The sequence below is a fragment of the Benincasa hispida genome, chromosome 4, assembly GCF_009727055.1.
Source record: "Benincasa hispida cultivar B227 chromosome 4, ASM972705v1, whole genome shotgun sequence".
Lineage (NCBI taxonomy): Eukaryota > Viridiplantae > Streptophyta > Magnoliopsida > Cucurbitales > Cucurbitaceae > Benincasa > Benincasa hispida.
The window spans coordinates 9,825,352-9,839,358 of record NC_052352.1 but is presented as its reverse complement, the minus strand read 5'-3'; the positions used below and the strand labels follow the sequence as shown (position 1 = coordinate 9,839,358).

General features: G+C 38.7%; 1 long non-coding RNA gene across 2 annotated transcripts; it reads left to right on the top strand.

Moving 5' to 3' along the window:
• The first annotated feature begins 8,664 nt into the window (after positions 1–8,664).
• On the top strand, positions 8,665–9,336 carry LOC120076690. 2 transcript variants are annotated; one of them, XR_005481606.1, is made up of 3 exons: positions 8,665–8,826; positions 8,940–8,980; positions 9,083–9,336. It is a non-coding gene; the product is annotated as an uncharacterized LOC120076690 (long non-coding RNA). The 2 variants fall into 2 exon arrangements; XR_005481607.1 differs by having other exon boundaries at positions 8,924–8,980.
• Positions 9,337–14,007: the final 4,671 nt, after the last annotated feature.

Genomic DNA, 14,007 nt, shown 5'->3' with positions numbered 1-14,007 from the left:
TATTACCCATTTTTTTTTAAATAGAAATGTGATGGACGCATTTGCCCGGACCACTGCCACCCCCAAACTTAGAAAGTAGTAGTGCTCTTGCCAAAAAGCTAAAAACAAACTCGTTCAGGAATGCGGTAAAAGATGTTTGAGCAGAGGTTTGAACATAATAAAACTTAGATTGTCCAACCTTAAAGAAGCTATTAAGTGAGGTGAGCCTTACGACGTTTAGTTAGAGGATGTAGTTATAAGTATCATCATGGATGCTAATTTATCAACGCAAAGGTAGGCAAGCGGACAAAAGAGAATTTCAAAAGGATAATGCGTAAAAGATTATAAGAAAAGAACCTTTGAGTAGAATAACACTTGCAACCATACTTTAGAATTGATGCGGTCATAGCCATGTGTTGAATGATGGAGAGGATTCTTCCATTGAAACTGTGCATCGAGGAGAATTATTATCGCACCTACAAGGAGAAAATGCACATCACATCCAAGAAAGTAGCCGCAAATCCAAAATGACAATAAATAAATAAACTAAGCTAAGAAAGCAAGGTAAAGATAGAGTAGAAGACGTCCCTGGAGAAATTGGAGTGAAGCCACCGCAAGGAGTCTTCCATGCAGGAGATTGATCTCAACAGCTTAGGTCAAGAGACTTGTACTAACCATCGGAGCTTCTAGAAATTGTTGGTCCCATGTTGGATGACATGCGTTTAAGACTGCTTTCAACTCGCGCAACAGATAGTCTTTCTACCTCGGGGTCAATATTGGTTTTTGGCACATCGCCTACACTTCAAATATTGTTTGCAACTTGGTCGCACAAGCTACAATACGCCCATGATAAAAAGGGTACCTGCGAAAACACAAAACTCAACAAACTATTAGTTGTCAAGTCCCCGGCAACGGTGCAAAAACATGATGGGTGGAAAATGAAGTGTAAATATGTGTGCATCTTATGACATGCGTTGATCTCCATGAGTCGATGGTCATACGTTGGACTAAGAAATATCCAATATGCGTTTAAGAGTATATGTGATGACTATGCATTCCTGCCACAAGTTTTCTTACTATCTCGCCAAGTATAATGAGATCGCAAGTTTCTCGGGGTGATGCGTGCTCGAACTCAGGGACTTGTAACTCAATGTTGCAAAGTAATGTGTTTGCGGCGATGAATAAAAGAATAATGAAGTTAAAGGACTATGTGCTACTTCTACTCCTAACTAAACAGATTGAGCAATGGAAGTATGACTATGAGAATTGGTAGAGACACGACAATTGTTAACGCGTAATAAGATTCATGGAAAAATAGATAAAATAGAGGGGATAAATTCACCGCATCACTAAGCTTGATTCAGCTAGCACAAGTTATGCGATCATGCTATACATAAATATACGCATGCAATAAATATGCGAAATAGTCGAGAGAACTTATTTCTAAATTTCTATTCTTGCTTATGCGCGCATAAGATAAAATGACCGCATATCACCATTTCCTATTTCTAGGGCGCATGCGATGTGTAAATAGCAAATAGAACTTATGTCTAAGTTTTTACTCTTGCTTATGCGATCTAATTTGACTCTCCCAAGCCTAGATTCTGTCTTTTAGACTACTCTCCCAAGTATGTCCAAATGCTGAATGATGCACTCATAAGAAAAGATGATCAAATAAAGCATGGTTGTGCTGAACATAAGATTATTCCTATCCCTAGGAACACTGCTTACTTTGCTTAGTGAGTTCCATTACTTGCCTTCTCGGGCAGTTAGTCACCGCTGATCAGCTCATAGACAAGCATTGCGATCGCTCATAGACAAGGGTTGCTACAGCCTCACACTAAGCAAAGAGGATTTACTCACTATACTCGCACAATGCAAACCTCTCGGTGGTTTGCTACATGCTTCATATGTCTATGCCGCATGATTGAGTATGCGATACTCTTGTAATCTTACTTAGTTCGTTGCAATGAAAGTATGAGATGATAAAGAAGAAGTTAATGAAGATGGAGTCGAAGGAAATAAAGAGATGCATTGATTACAAAATGTATTAATGTCTTAAGCCAAAATGTAATACAATACAGAGATAAGAAGAGAGATGGAAGGAAAGATATAGGCAATCTCTTGCTTCCATCAGATGTGTGTCAAGGTTGCCAGTGGTGCCATGGATGGGCGGTGAAGTAGTCTCTCTCGAGATTTATCTCTGACAAAGCTCCAGTCGTCACTCGGAATGGGTTGAAGGAATGAAGAACTCTCAAAGAATGTCTTCTCATGCTCTCATCTGTGATCACAAAGAGCTGCCTTAAGGCAGAAGCTCGGATACCTTGAATTTGGGCTCTAAGGCTCTATTTATAGAGCTTAATCGTTGACAACATTAATGGTCCCGTTCTGAATCTCTGTCACTAATGGCGCGATGGTCCTGCTCTGAATCTCTACCACTAATGGCGCGGTAGGTGAAATGTCAACATCATCTTTTTCACACTCCCAAGGTATGAGTTCATGCTTGGTTTCTAAAGTACCATCGCATTCCATCAACCTTGCGATCAACCTTCTATGATGGTTATTACTCTATAGCTGCAACGTCCATGCGATGAACGCATGCGATCAATAGCTGCAATATCCATGCGATGAATGCATGCGATCAATTCCTGCGATAGCTACAAAGATAGACATTTTGATGCAGAATAACGCATAATATTGGTTTAGCATAGATTTCCCATGTCGATCGTCGCAAGCTCACTTTTCACATAAATTCTTAGTATAATCACCGCATATTTTACTTGTTAGCCCTCATAATTCTAAATAAAATGCTACAATAACTTGTATTTCTACCAGCTATCAGTTGTCATGCTCCCACTCAGTGTTCTTCAAAGTACTCGACAGAGAGAGATATTCGATCTAACAATGTACGTTTACTCTATGCATAATATGTTTATTTGGTTGTTAAATTGACACTAACCGGTTTACTTGGTTGTTAATATAATAAAGGTTAAAGATGGTATTATCATGACAGGTGCTGAGAGGGAGTTTTGGGATACCACAGTGGACAAACGACCTATATTTGATCTAGGTACCGATGATGATGGTGCTGAAAGTGGCAATAGGTCGACTAGGGATGGGGGTAGTTTCAAAAGTGAAAGTGACAGTGATGATCATCGTGGAGATGACAATGATGAATGTGGAAGGGTGGAAGGGGGGACATACACACCTAGTGATGATATGTTCCATGATGTGGTGGGGGACATACGCGATAAGGACGAGTTGAACCCACCTGATGTCCATCTTGCGGACTTCTGTAAAGAGCGATTTATGGATGAGGGGTCTTGAGTGTGCTGCCCGCAGGGAGCGAGCTGATCCCGACGATTCTATTTATTCGTACCTTCAGACCATTGACAGCTCACTATTGAGGTTGGATTGTCGTATATCGAGTTTAGATAGTCGTGTATCCAATATGGAGGAAAACATGACAGACATGAAAGGACAATTGTCGTTCATCCTGTCACTATTGCAGTCAATGTGCAAGGTTTGCATTTACTATCATTTTATGTCTTTACGTGTTTGTGAACTCATCATTTTACTTTACTAATTGAAGGATTCTACAGTGTATGAGGAGACGACAAGGTCACCCATCCCATCTCGGGATCCCGATACCACTAATGCGACTGCCTCTAATACTCCTATCGCCCTTGTAGAGCCTCAAAATACCACCACTTCACCTACTCTCATCCCTTCTCTAGAGCCCGATACCACCACAACATCACTAACTGACGTCAAACCTATAGAGGCCGACGTCCCACAAACAGAGCCCGACATGTCTGCCTTACTCACCATGCCACATATAGAGGCCGACATGTTTGACATCCTAGAGGCCGACACTTCTGGTATTGTTACAACCACAGAAGGAGTTACACTGGTGAGTAATTTATTGATTAGTAATCTTTTTTTTATATTTTTATATTTCTTGATGAGTAACTTTTTGTTATCTATTTATGTAGGAATCTCAAAGAACTACTCGTAAGAGGAAAGCTGTTGATAAATATACACCTCCAGCTCAAGTAAAGAAGAAAAGTGTGGTTAAGTATCCACTCCTAGGTGTAGCTACGTCACTATCCAGGGCGATTATCGTATACAACGTAGCACATGACGTTCCACACAATATCTTTATAGAAATGATGGGCTTGATCTCAAACGAGAATACCGACAATGAGGTTTGAGAGAATTCCTTTAAACCACTTGCCAAGCAATTCTTCAAGGAATTGATTTCCCCAAGTTCATGGGTCAAGTGCGATATAAGTTTCCTAGTCTTGACTTCTTTACAGTTGAATATCTTGTACTTTTATCGAAATAATAATTTTTTGTGCAGACCATAAGTACTTTATTTTCTCTTATGAAAGAAAAATTTTATACTCGGCACATGTGCATGCACAAGTTCACCATCTTGCCAATTGGTGTAACTGTAAATTTTGATATATTTTGTTGTGCAGAGTCATTTTACTATGGTATATTTTGTTACTTAACTTCTCATTTTATTTGGCAGAGTCACCTTAATGCTCGTGGCGAGGTATTTAAACGAATAAAGAATAAGACACTTCTAGAGACTGCCCTAGCATGGGAGGATAAAGACACGTACAAGGACTACGTCACCGGTAAATTCGATGACAAATTGGCAGATATGGATTTCATTTATACGACAATGAATATTAGTGAGCATTGGATGGTCCTTGCAATGGACACTAACAGAGGTCACATATTCATGTTTGATTCACTTTTGTCATACACACCAATGACAAAGCTGGTGAATTGGCTAGAGCCATTGACTGTCACAGTACCATCCCTACTTCACTACTGTTATATGGATCGTTCAAAACCGGACCTATCCATAGCCCGTTTGAAAATCTCGCAACCTATGAACGTCAACATACAGCACGTGTCACTTGATTGTGTCAACTTTGCAATAAAATTACTAGAACACCTGGTGACTGGTGTTGATCCGTCCGTAATCACTCAGGAGAAAATGAGTGAATATAGGATGCAGTTAGCGTGTCAATTATGGGCGAACACTCCATATTTTTCATGTGTATAGAACATGTATTTTTTATTGTAACTTTTGTGTATGTAAAAACATGTATTTTTTATGTATGTAAAACATGTATAAAATAATTTTATCAAAGTTCAAAATTCAAAGTTCAAAGTTCAATATTATACATTTTATCAAAACATGTATAATTGAGCTACTACTCTTTTTACTATATCAATGGCATATAAAACATTATATCAAAGTTTAAGGTTCAAAGTTCAAACATTGAGAAAGCGAGACTTTGAGAGAGAGCAAGATTGAGAGAGCGAGATTTTGAGAGAGAGCGAGACTTCAAAAAAATAGAAAGTATGTTACAACATGAAGATTGCTATTATAGAAATACTCCAACTTGTTATTGTTTTTTGTTTACAAGATGAAAGTATGAAGTATGAAGTGTTACAAGTATGAAAAAGTATGTAATATGTTACAAGTATGACGTATGAAAAACTGATCAATGGTATTTATAACAAATGAAATGTTACAAGTTAATTATAAACTAAACTAGATGAGAGGTGTTTGTGTCACAGTTTCTGGCATTTTCAGCACGTCGCATGGTTGTGAGCGGTTCGCTACAATTTTGACGGTTATGCCCATAATTCCCACACCGACCACATTTCATTTGTTTGCAAAATTCTCCTCTAGATGGTATTCTTCTCACTCTCCGTTGCCCGACTTGTGCCACAAACTTTAGAGGAAGGATAGTCTTTTCTACATATCCATGAGGTCTCTTCGATTCAGATATATGGCCAAATGGATTTATAGGCTCTGCATACGTAGTCATTAGATAGTCCACTGTATTAAATCGACTGCAAAGACTCTGGATGGGTATATTTCATTCATTGGTAGCAAAAATTGTATGCGAACATGGGATACAAAGTGAGTTAAATTTCTTACGCGTGCATTCCTTCGTGTGAAGATTGACAATACCGTCCAATTGATTATCTCGCACATGGACCCGGTAACAATCAATAGGCTCAACTCGATATCGTCTGCCCTTATCGGCCTCACTTGCCAATCAGGTTTCACAGTAGTCAAAGTGCAATGTCGTTCGAGATGCCCAATAATTCCTCCGTTTGTAGAACCACGATTGGAGCATTCCTCTTATATGTTCAATCAAGTATAATATGGGCAATAGTCGAACGAATTGAAACACTCTGCATTGTTGGATGTTTTCATATCTTCGTTCTATTTGGTAAACCCGTGCTCACCTTTGAAGACCGATGTCTTTAAGATATTTCATGATAGCACTGTCTCGAAAACTACGGAGTTCGTCCCATTTTGTTTGGAACTCTGTCATGCGAAATGCCCGTGCTACATCTCTAAATATCCCAACAACCGTGCTATCCTTAAAGTTTGTAACAAGATTTTGTTCTATGTGCCATATGTACAATCCATGAAATGCCGTGGAAAAAAATGCATGAATAGCATTGCTGATAGATACCATCTGATCAGACACAAACACCAGATTATCGGGTTCTACGCATTTCAAGTTTGACATAAACCATTTCCATGATCGATCGGTTTCATTGTCCACTATTGCATATGCTGGTGGGTATAATTGATTGTTCCCGTCCATAGAAACCACAATCAATATGGTGCCTTTTTATTTTCCTTTCAAGTGTGACCCATCAACAATTATCACAGGCCAACAGCTTGCGAAACCTCTAATACAAGGCCCTAATGCCATAAACATATACTTGAAATGTACCTCATCTTCAAGTTCGAGCTCAAAGACTATTCCCGGATTCTCTATTTTTAATGCTTCTCCATAAGCATGTAGTATGGAGTATGAGTATTCTGGAGTACCTCTAGTGAGATCATACACGGCTTTCCTTGAACACCACGCTTTATTATAACCTATGTTCATGCCATAATCTCTCCTCATATCCTTAACGATATGACAAGATTTATAAATACGTCCTATTCTCGTGATTCAAAATTTATAAACCGTAGCAGTTGCTTGTCTATGGTCGTGATTCAGAATTCCAATGGAACATGTGTGTGAACTGCAGTACTTTGTGATCTTGAATATATCAAACCCTTCTATTTTCATTGCATGAAAGCTCCACTTACATGTCTCCTTAATATAGTTGACAGTGAACAGAGATTTGGTTGACTTCTTGACCCTAAATTCAAATTTTTTGTTGATGGACAAAATAGATAATCTCATTTTCATGTCATTTTTGTTCAAAAATAGTTGACCAACTTCAACGTTCTTTGTACCAGATGAAGAGGTACCAAGCATAATCAACTCTGCCCTATGATTTGAAGACACAAATTGTAGCTGCTGTAGAATGACGCACATCTCCATGATCACGATCCATTTCATTCAATCATGTTAGTTGCTCATTAACATCCACTGAAGGACCACAACTTTGATCTGGATGACCACAATCCATATAATCGAATCTAGATGGTCTCTCATTACCAACAACTGAAGTACCGCCCAATTCTGAATTCAATCTTGCTGGATTAGTGGGGTCGTTGTCTAGTGATAATGTTGATGGTACAGTGTTGGTAGACAATAGAATATCATCACGAAACTGATATGATTCCTCGTATTGTCTGTCCATAGTCGCATCATCATAACTCACTTTTCCAAACCCCATTCTAATATTTTGTCATCCGATTTCAGCATTACAGATAACTGGAGTCTACTAAGGTCTTCTCGGAAAAGAAGGAAGTGAACATCATCATCATTCCTTATGTATTATGGAGGGGCTTTATATTCAAGCTTATATTTAACTTTCAGTATAAGATCAAACTCTGAAGAACTGACATTTGTAACCGTGTAAATGTGATATTTAAGTTCTTCATACTTCAATGAAACAGGCACAATGATTCTTGTCAACTGTCCCCCAATGTACGAACTTTCATTCTCATCCCAATCACCTTCATATTGAATAAGTAGATACTTTTTTTCCTACAAAGCAAGAGAACATTTGTCATTAAGTTATACAAGCAATTGAAGTGTACTCTCTCTCTTAATCTCACTCTCTCTCGTAATCTTGCTCTCTCTTAACCTCGATCCCTCTCTTAATCTCGCTCTCTCTCTTACTCTTGCCCTTTCTCACTCTCGTTCTATTTCTCGCTCTCTCTCTCCCAATACAAAATTTCGTAATGCTACCATTCCAGAAATAACATAGCAAAAATAATTAAACAGACTCAAAATAATGAAACACCTTTCTGAAAAACCTGTTCCGTTCTGAAAAAGCCTAGTCTTGGAAATCCCCGTTTGAAAAATCGCCGTTCAAATGGAGTTTAGAGTTTAAAGAAATCACCATTGTATTGTGTTTAGGTATTATTCGTTTGAGACTTCCATTGTGAAAATTATCAAATCATTCGTACACTGACGAGCAATCACATCAAACCAGGAAATTTCAAGTGAGAGCGAGAGTGTTTAATAAGACGAGAGCAAGACTTATCTCGTGAGGCTGGTGTAAGGGCAATTTACATAATTTGGTATGACGGTCAGCAGAGGGCCAATTGACATTATTTTTTTAAAAAGGTCATTTGACATTTTGGATCCAAAAAATGATTGGGTCATCCGTACAAATTTCGATTTTTCTCCCTTACCCCTCTTTGATCCCTTCCTTCCTCCTTTTATTTCTTTTCACACATTCAGCCGAAAAAAGCTAGGGTTTAAAATTCACACTTTCTGCTTTCAATCTTCCTCTCTTTTCTGTTTCTTCAACTCCGGAAAGCTAGGGTCTTCTCATGGTTGCTGTGAATTTCACAACTATTGGGCACTAGAAAGCTAACGATTCCAGGTTAGTCATTACTATTAGTTTCTCCCATCCTTTTGGACCCGTTTTATGTTTGGATTTTATTCAGCCATGGAACTGAGAGATGAGTCTGATTTTGAAGCCATTTTCGCCGACAGGGATTATATTTCTGTGTGTGGCTTTGATTCTCTCCTCTCTGGTACGTACGATTGAAGTAATAAATCGATCGTTTCGTCATCTTGATTGTTGATTTTGTGGCGTTAAAGGTTTGTGTGTTTGATTTCTCTCTCTGTCCATGCAGAGAGGAGCGCGCGAAGTACCTTTCCTGATCTGATCAACTTTAGAGTGGTGGGATTGAACGGCTTCGGACGCCTTTTTGGAAATGTAGCTCCTGTATCCTTTGAGCGGGGCATTGCTAAACCTGAAACCAAGATTTTCCTATTCTTTGAAACTCTTTCTGCTGTTTTATTTGTAGTATATCTGATTGGATACAGAGAAATTTTGTGAAAAGAGATGTGAGATACATGTATGCTACTATGATTAGTGATTCCTCTTCTTCCTCTTCAATTTTCTTTCGATTTTTAAGTTTAATTTCTCTTCTAACCGAGGCTTCCTCTTCTTCCTTCCATTTTTCTTTCGATTTTTAAGTTTAATTGGAACTCTTTTTTTTTTTTTTTTTTTAATGTTAAATGGTTTTGGAAAAGATAATTTACTTAAATTTATCTTTCAAAATAATATTTTTTTATTTGTTTATTTATTCTCCAAAATCCATTTTCTATGTGGAAAAAAGAAAGTTGAATGACCCGCGCCAATGATTTTAACGTTAGATCTGAACACTGGTAAGGAGTCCCCATCCCCATCTCCTTTTTCTTTCGAAAGAAATACTGGAAGATCAAGAGTTTCACCGAAACTATTATTGGGCCCATTACAATTGTTAGGCCTTTTTGTAGCTGATTAAATCTAAAAAATGTTTAACAAAAGTGTACCAAATAATCAAATGTAGTGGATTTCATGGATAATATGACATTAATTTTGTAATTAATCTATGTTGCTATTGAAATAATACTGGATCTTTTAGTATTTTATTCAATATCAAATGGATTATACAAGAGTAATTAAGGGTGTGTTTAGTTTAACTTTTTAAGTATTTAATTTTGAAAATAAGTCATTTTGGAAAAACAAGGAAGGAGTTTTGGCAACCATTCAAAATAGCTTTTGAAGCACTTTAAAATATATTTTAAACTCTTTTTATCAAAAGAGTTTAAATAAAAATGATTTCTTTTAAAAAATATTTTTTTCTCTAGTGAATCTAAAGAGATTTTAAGTTTCATTATTTAAAGAGCTTAGAAAAAAGATAACAAATTCATCTACCCTCAAGTAGCAAAGTGGAGCTATCCTCGGCAGAAGATTCTTTAGTTGCACAGAGAGTTAAACAAGTTTTGCAATTCACCATACCAGCTTGTTTTAGGAGGTCTCTAACATATACAACTTGACAAATGAATATATATGATTATGTTCTTGTGATTTCAAGTCCTAGAAATATTTCAGTTCACTCAAGTCAGTCATTTCAAACTCATTTCTCAAACTTTAGATCATTGTCTTAACATAAGATGGATTATCTCTAGAGACAGTAATATCGTCAACATAGAGTAAAAGGAAAGTTGTAGAGTTACTATCTGTTGAAAATAGGGTTATTAACTTAGGGGCGTTTATGTAATTGTGTAGACCCCTAGGGTTTCTTACTGTCTATTTATACAGTGTGTCCATGTGTATTCAGTGTATCAGATTAAAAATAATAAGAAAACTCTCTATATCGTGGTTTTTCTCCCTGTACTAAGGTTTCCACGTAACTGTGTGTTATTCTCTTCTCTAAGCTTTTATTTTTAACATGGTATCAGAGCTTAGTGACGTAACCCTAGCCGTTATGGAAGTGAATCAAGCATAGTCATCTTCTATAGATGGAACTTCGAGTTTTGACATGAAGACGGCGATTCGAGTGGTTGTAAAAGAATGTTTTCAAGCAGCCTTACTGGAGTTGCTTTTGGCCGTCCAACAGCAGTCAATGGAGAGCAACCGTCCGTGGGAGCCGCCGCTTCAGACAGGAGCTCCGATCGACGGATGAGCAGATCGCAGACAGACCGATCCATCGTTCTAGGTGATAGGGTGTTGTCGTTCGTGCCGTCGGAGTCCGTCGTGCCATCTCACCTACGCTAGTTAGGGTCGCACCGATCAGCCAGCTCACTTCAGATCCGATCGATTTTCAGAGAGCCACACCGAACTCGAACACTGCTAGGGTCGATCGACCTTCCGCGTCAAATGGGTCTGACCGGTCTTCCCGTCAAACATGCTCGACCAACAGAGAGCTTTTCAGCCGTCGATCTACTACCCAATGGTGAGCCATCCAACCGGCGATCATCTCGAGTTGTCTGGTCGGTTGGGTTCTTCACAATTGCCCGCGGCCTTCGTCCAACCGGCGATTGCCTTCCAACCGGTGATGTCGTTTTAGCAAAAAGTAGTAGCCCAGGTTCCAGCTGCTTATGGTTCGACCCATCACCCAGACGATGTGAGACAATGATTGGCTTATCTGCAACAACATATTTCAAATTTGGATACAATGTTTGGCGCAAATCCCAATCCTGTTGAACCAGTTTATTCAGAGAATTCGGTAAACTCGTTCCCCATTTTGCCGAATGTTTCTTATTTATCTGGTTCAATGGGTAATTCTACCGGACTTCTTATAGAAGAAAAATTAAATGGCCAGAATTATTTCTCTTGGTCCCAATCAATCCGAATAGCCCTGGAAGGGCGCCACAAATTTGTGTACCTGACAGGGGAGATTCCAAAGCCAGCACCAAGCGATCCACAAGAAGAATTTGGAAAGGAGAAGAATCACTGTTACGCTCTGTTTTGGTGAATAGTATGGAGCCTCAAATAGAGAGACCATTATTATATGCTACAACCGCTAAGGATATCTGGGAGGCAGCGCAAGATTTGTACTAAAAAAGACAAAATGCCTCTCGACTATATACGCTCCACAAACAGGTCCATTAATGCAAACAAGGATCCATGGACGTTACATCTTATTTTAACAAACTGTCAATGCTATGGCAAGAAATGGACTTGTGTTGAGAGATTGTCTGGAACTGCGCATAAGATGGGGCTCAACACTTGAAAATCGAAGAGGCAGACCGTGTTTACGTGTTCCTGGCTGGATTAAATCCTAAATTCGATGGTGTTCGTAGTCGAATATTGGGCCAACGCCCGACACCTTCACTTAGAGAAGTCTGCTCCGAAATACAGCTTGAAGAGGATCGGTTGTGTGCCATGAATAATTCTATTCCTACAATTGACGCAGTTGCCTTTGTTGCAAAGTCGTCCAGTGCTGATGGCGATAAAAAACCCCCACTTGTGTGTGAACATTATAAGGAGCTTTGACACACAAAGGAACTGTGTTGGAAATTGCACGGGAAGCCCCCAAACAGTAGGCGATGATAATCTCATGGCAAATCTAATACTAGTCATGCCCTGGTAAGTGACTCAATAGATGAACAAACTCAGAAGAAATCTTCCATTGACAGGAAGCACAACTTGAGTACATTTGGGGTGAGTGCAATTGCACAATCAGGTAATTTCCTTTCATTTGGTCTGATTAGTATAAATGATAAAAAACCATGGATTGTGGACTCAGGGGCCACAGATCATCTTACAAGTTCTTCAGAATTGTTTATGTCATATAACCCAAGTGCTGATAATGAGCGTATTCGCATTGCAGACGGGTCTTTTGCCCCTGTTGTAGGGAAATGCCATATCTCTCCGTTTGACAGTTTAATTCTGCGTGATACCTTACATGTGCCTAAAATATCGTATAATCTGTTATCTATCAGTAAAATAACAAGAGATTTAAAGTGTAAGGCAATTTTCTCACCTTATTCCGTTTTGTTTTAGGATCTGAAATTGGGAATGACGATTGGCACTGCCCGACACGATAAGAGACTCTACTTCCTTTCTGAAGAAGTTTCCTCTAGAGATGATCATCAAATTGGGTTTATATCGTTAAATTTCTCTGTTTCTGAAAATGACTTTATGTTGTGGCATTTCTGTTTAGGACATCCGAATTTTCAATATATGAAGTATTTATATCCGCATTTATTTCGCAATATTAATACTTCTTCTTTAAATTGTGATGTGTGTATTCATGCCAAGCAAAATCGTGTTTCTTTCCGGTCTCACCTTACAAACCCTCGAGTCTTTTTTCCCTTGTTCACAGTGATGTATGGGGTCCCTCACCAGGTACTACTTCCACTGGAAAACGGTGGTTTGTCACATTTATAGATGATCACACCCGCCTTACCTGGGTTTTCCTCCTTACTGACAAATCTGAAGTGTCATCTATTTTCCAATAGTTTTATACAACTGTCAAAACTTAGTTTAAAACAAAGATTGGGATTTTTCGAAGTGATAATGGGCGAGAATTTTTCAATGCCTCATTCAGGTATTTTCTTGTTTCTAAGGGTATTGTCCACCAGAGCTCGTGTGCTTACACTCCGCAATAAAATGGAGTAGCTAAGTGTAAAAATTGTCATTTGGTTGAAGTCGCCCGACCTCTTATGTCATCTGCAACTCTTCCGTCATACCTATAGGGAGATGCAGTTCTCACTACTGCCCATCTCATTAATCGGATGCCCTCTTGTATTCTTAATCTTCATACTCCTTTAGAATTATTTAAAGAGTCTTTTTCAACTACTCGATTGATCTCTGATGTTCCTTTTCGAGTTTTTGGTTGTGTTGCCTTTGTTCACTCTCATGGTCCAAACCGCACAAAATTTGCTCCGCGTGCTCAGAAGTGTGTCTTTTTTGGATATCCACTTCATCAGCGTGGATATAAGTGCTATCACCCATCCTCTCGTAAGTGCTATGTCTCAATGGATGTTACCTTCCTCGAAGATCAGCCATTTTTCTCTGTTAGTCATCTTCAGGGGGGAGAACATGAGTGAAAAGACTAACTGGTCATCATATGCTATTCCCTTAGAATAAACTTCTGTTAAAACCTTGTCTAAACCTAGTTTTAAGCATGACAGTCTGGTCCTTCCTACCAACCAAGTTCCTTGGAAAACTTACTATAGGAAGAATCTCAGGAAGGAAGCAGTGTCATCTGTTAAGCCAGAACTGCCGACTCCAGTACATGAGTCTGACCTGTCATCAGATCCAGGTATGTCCATTCCTGAA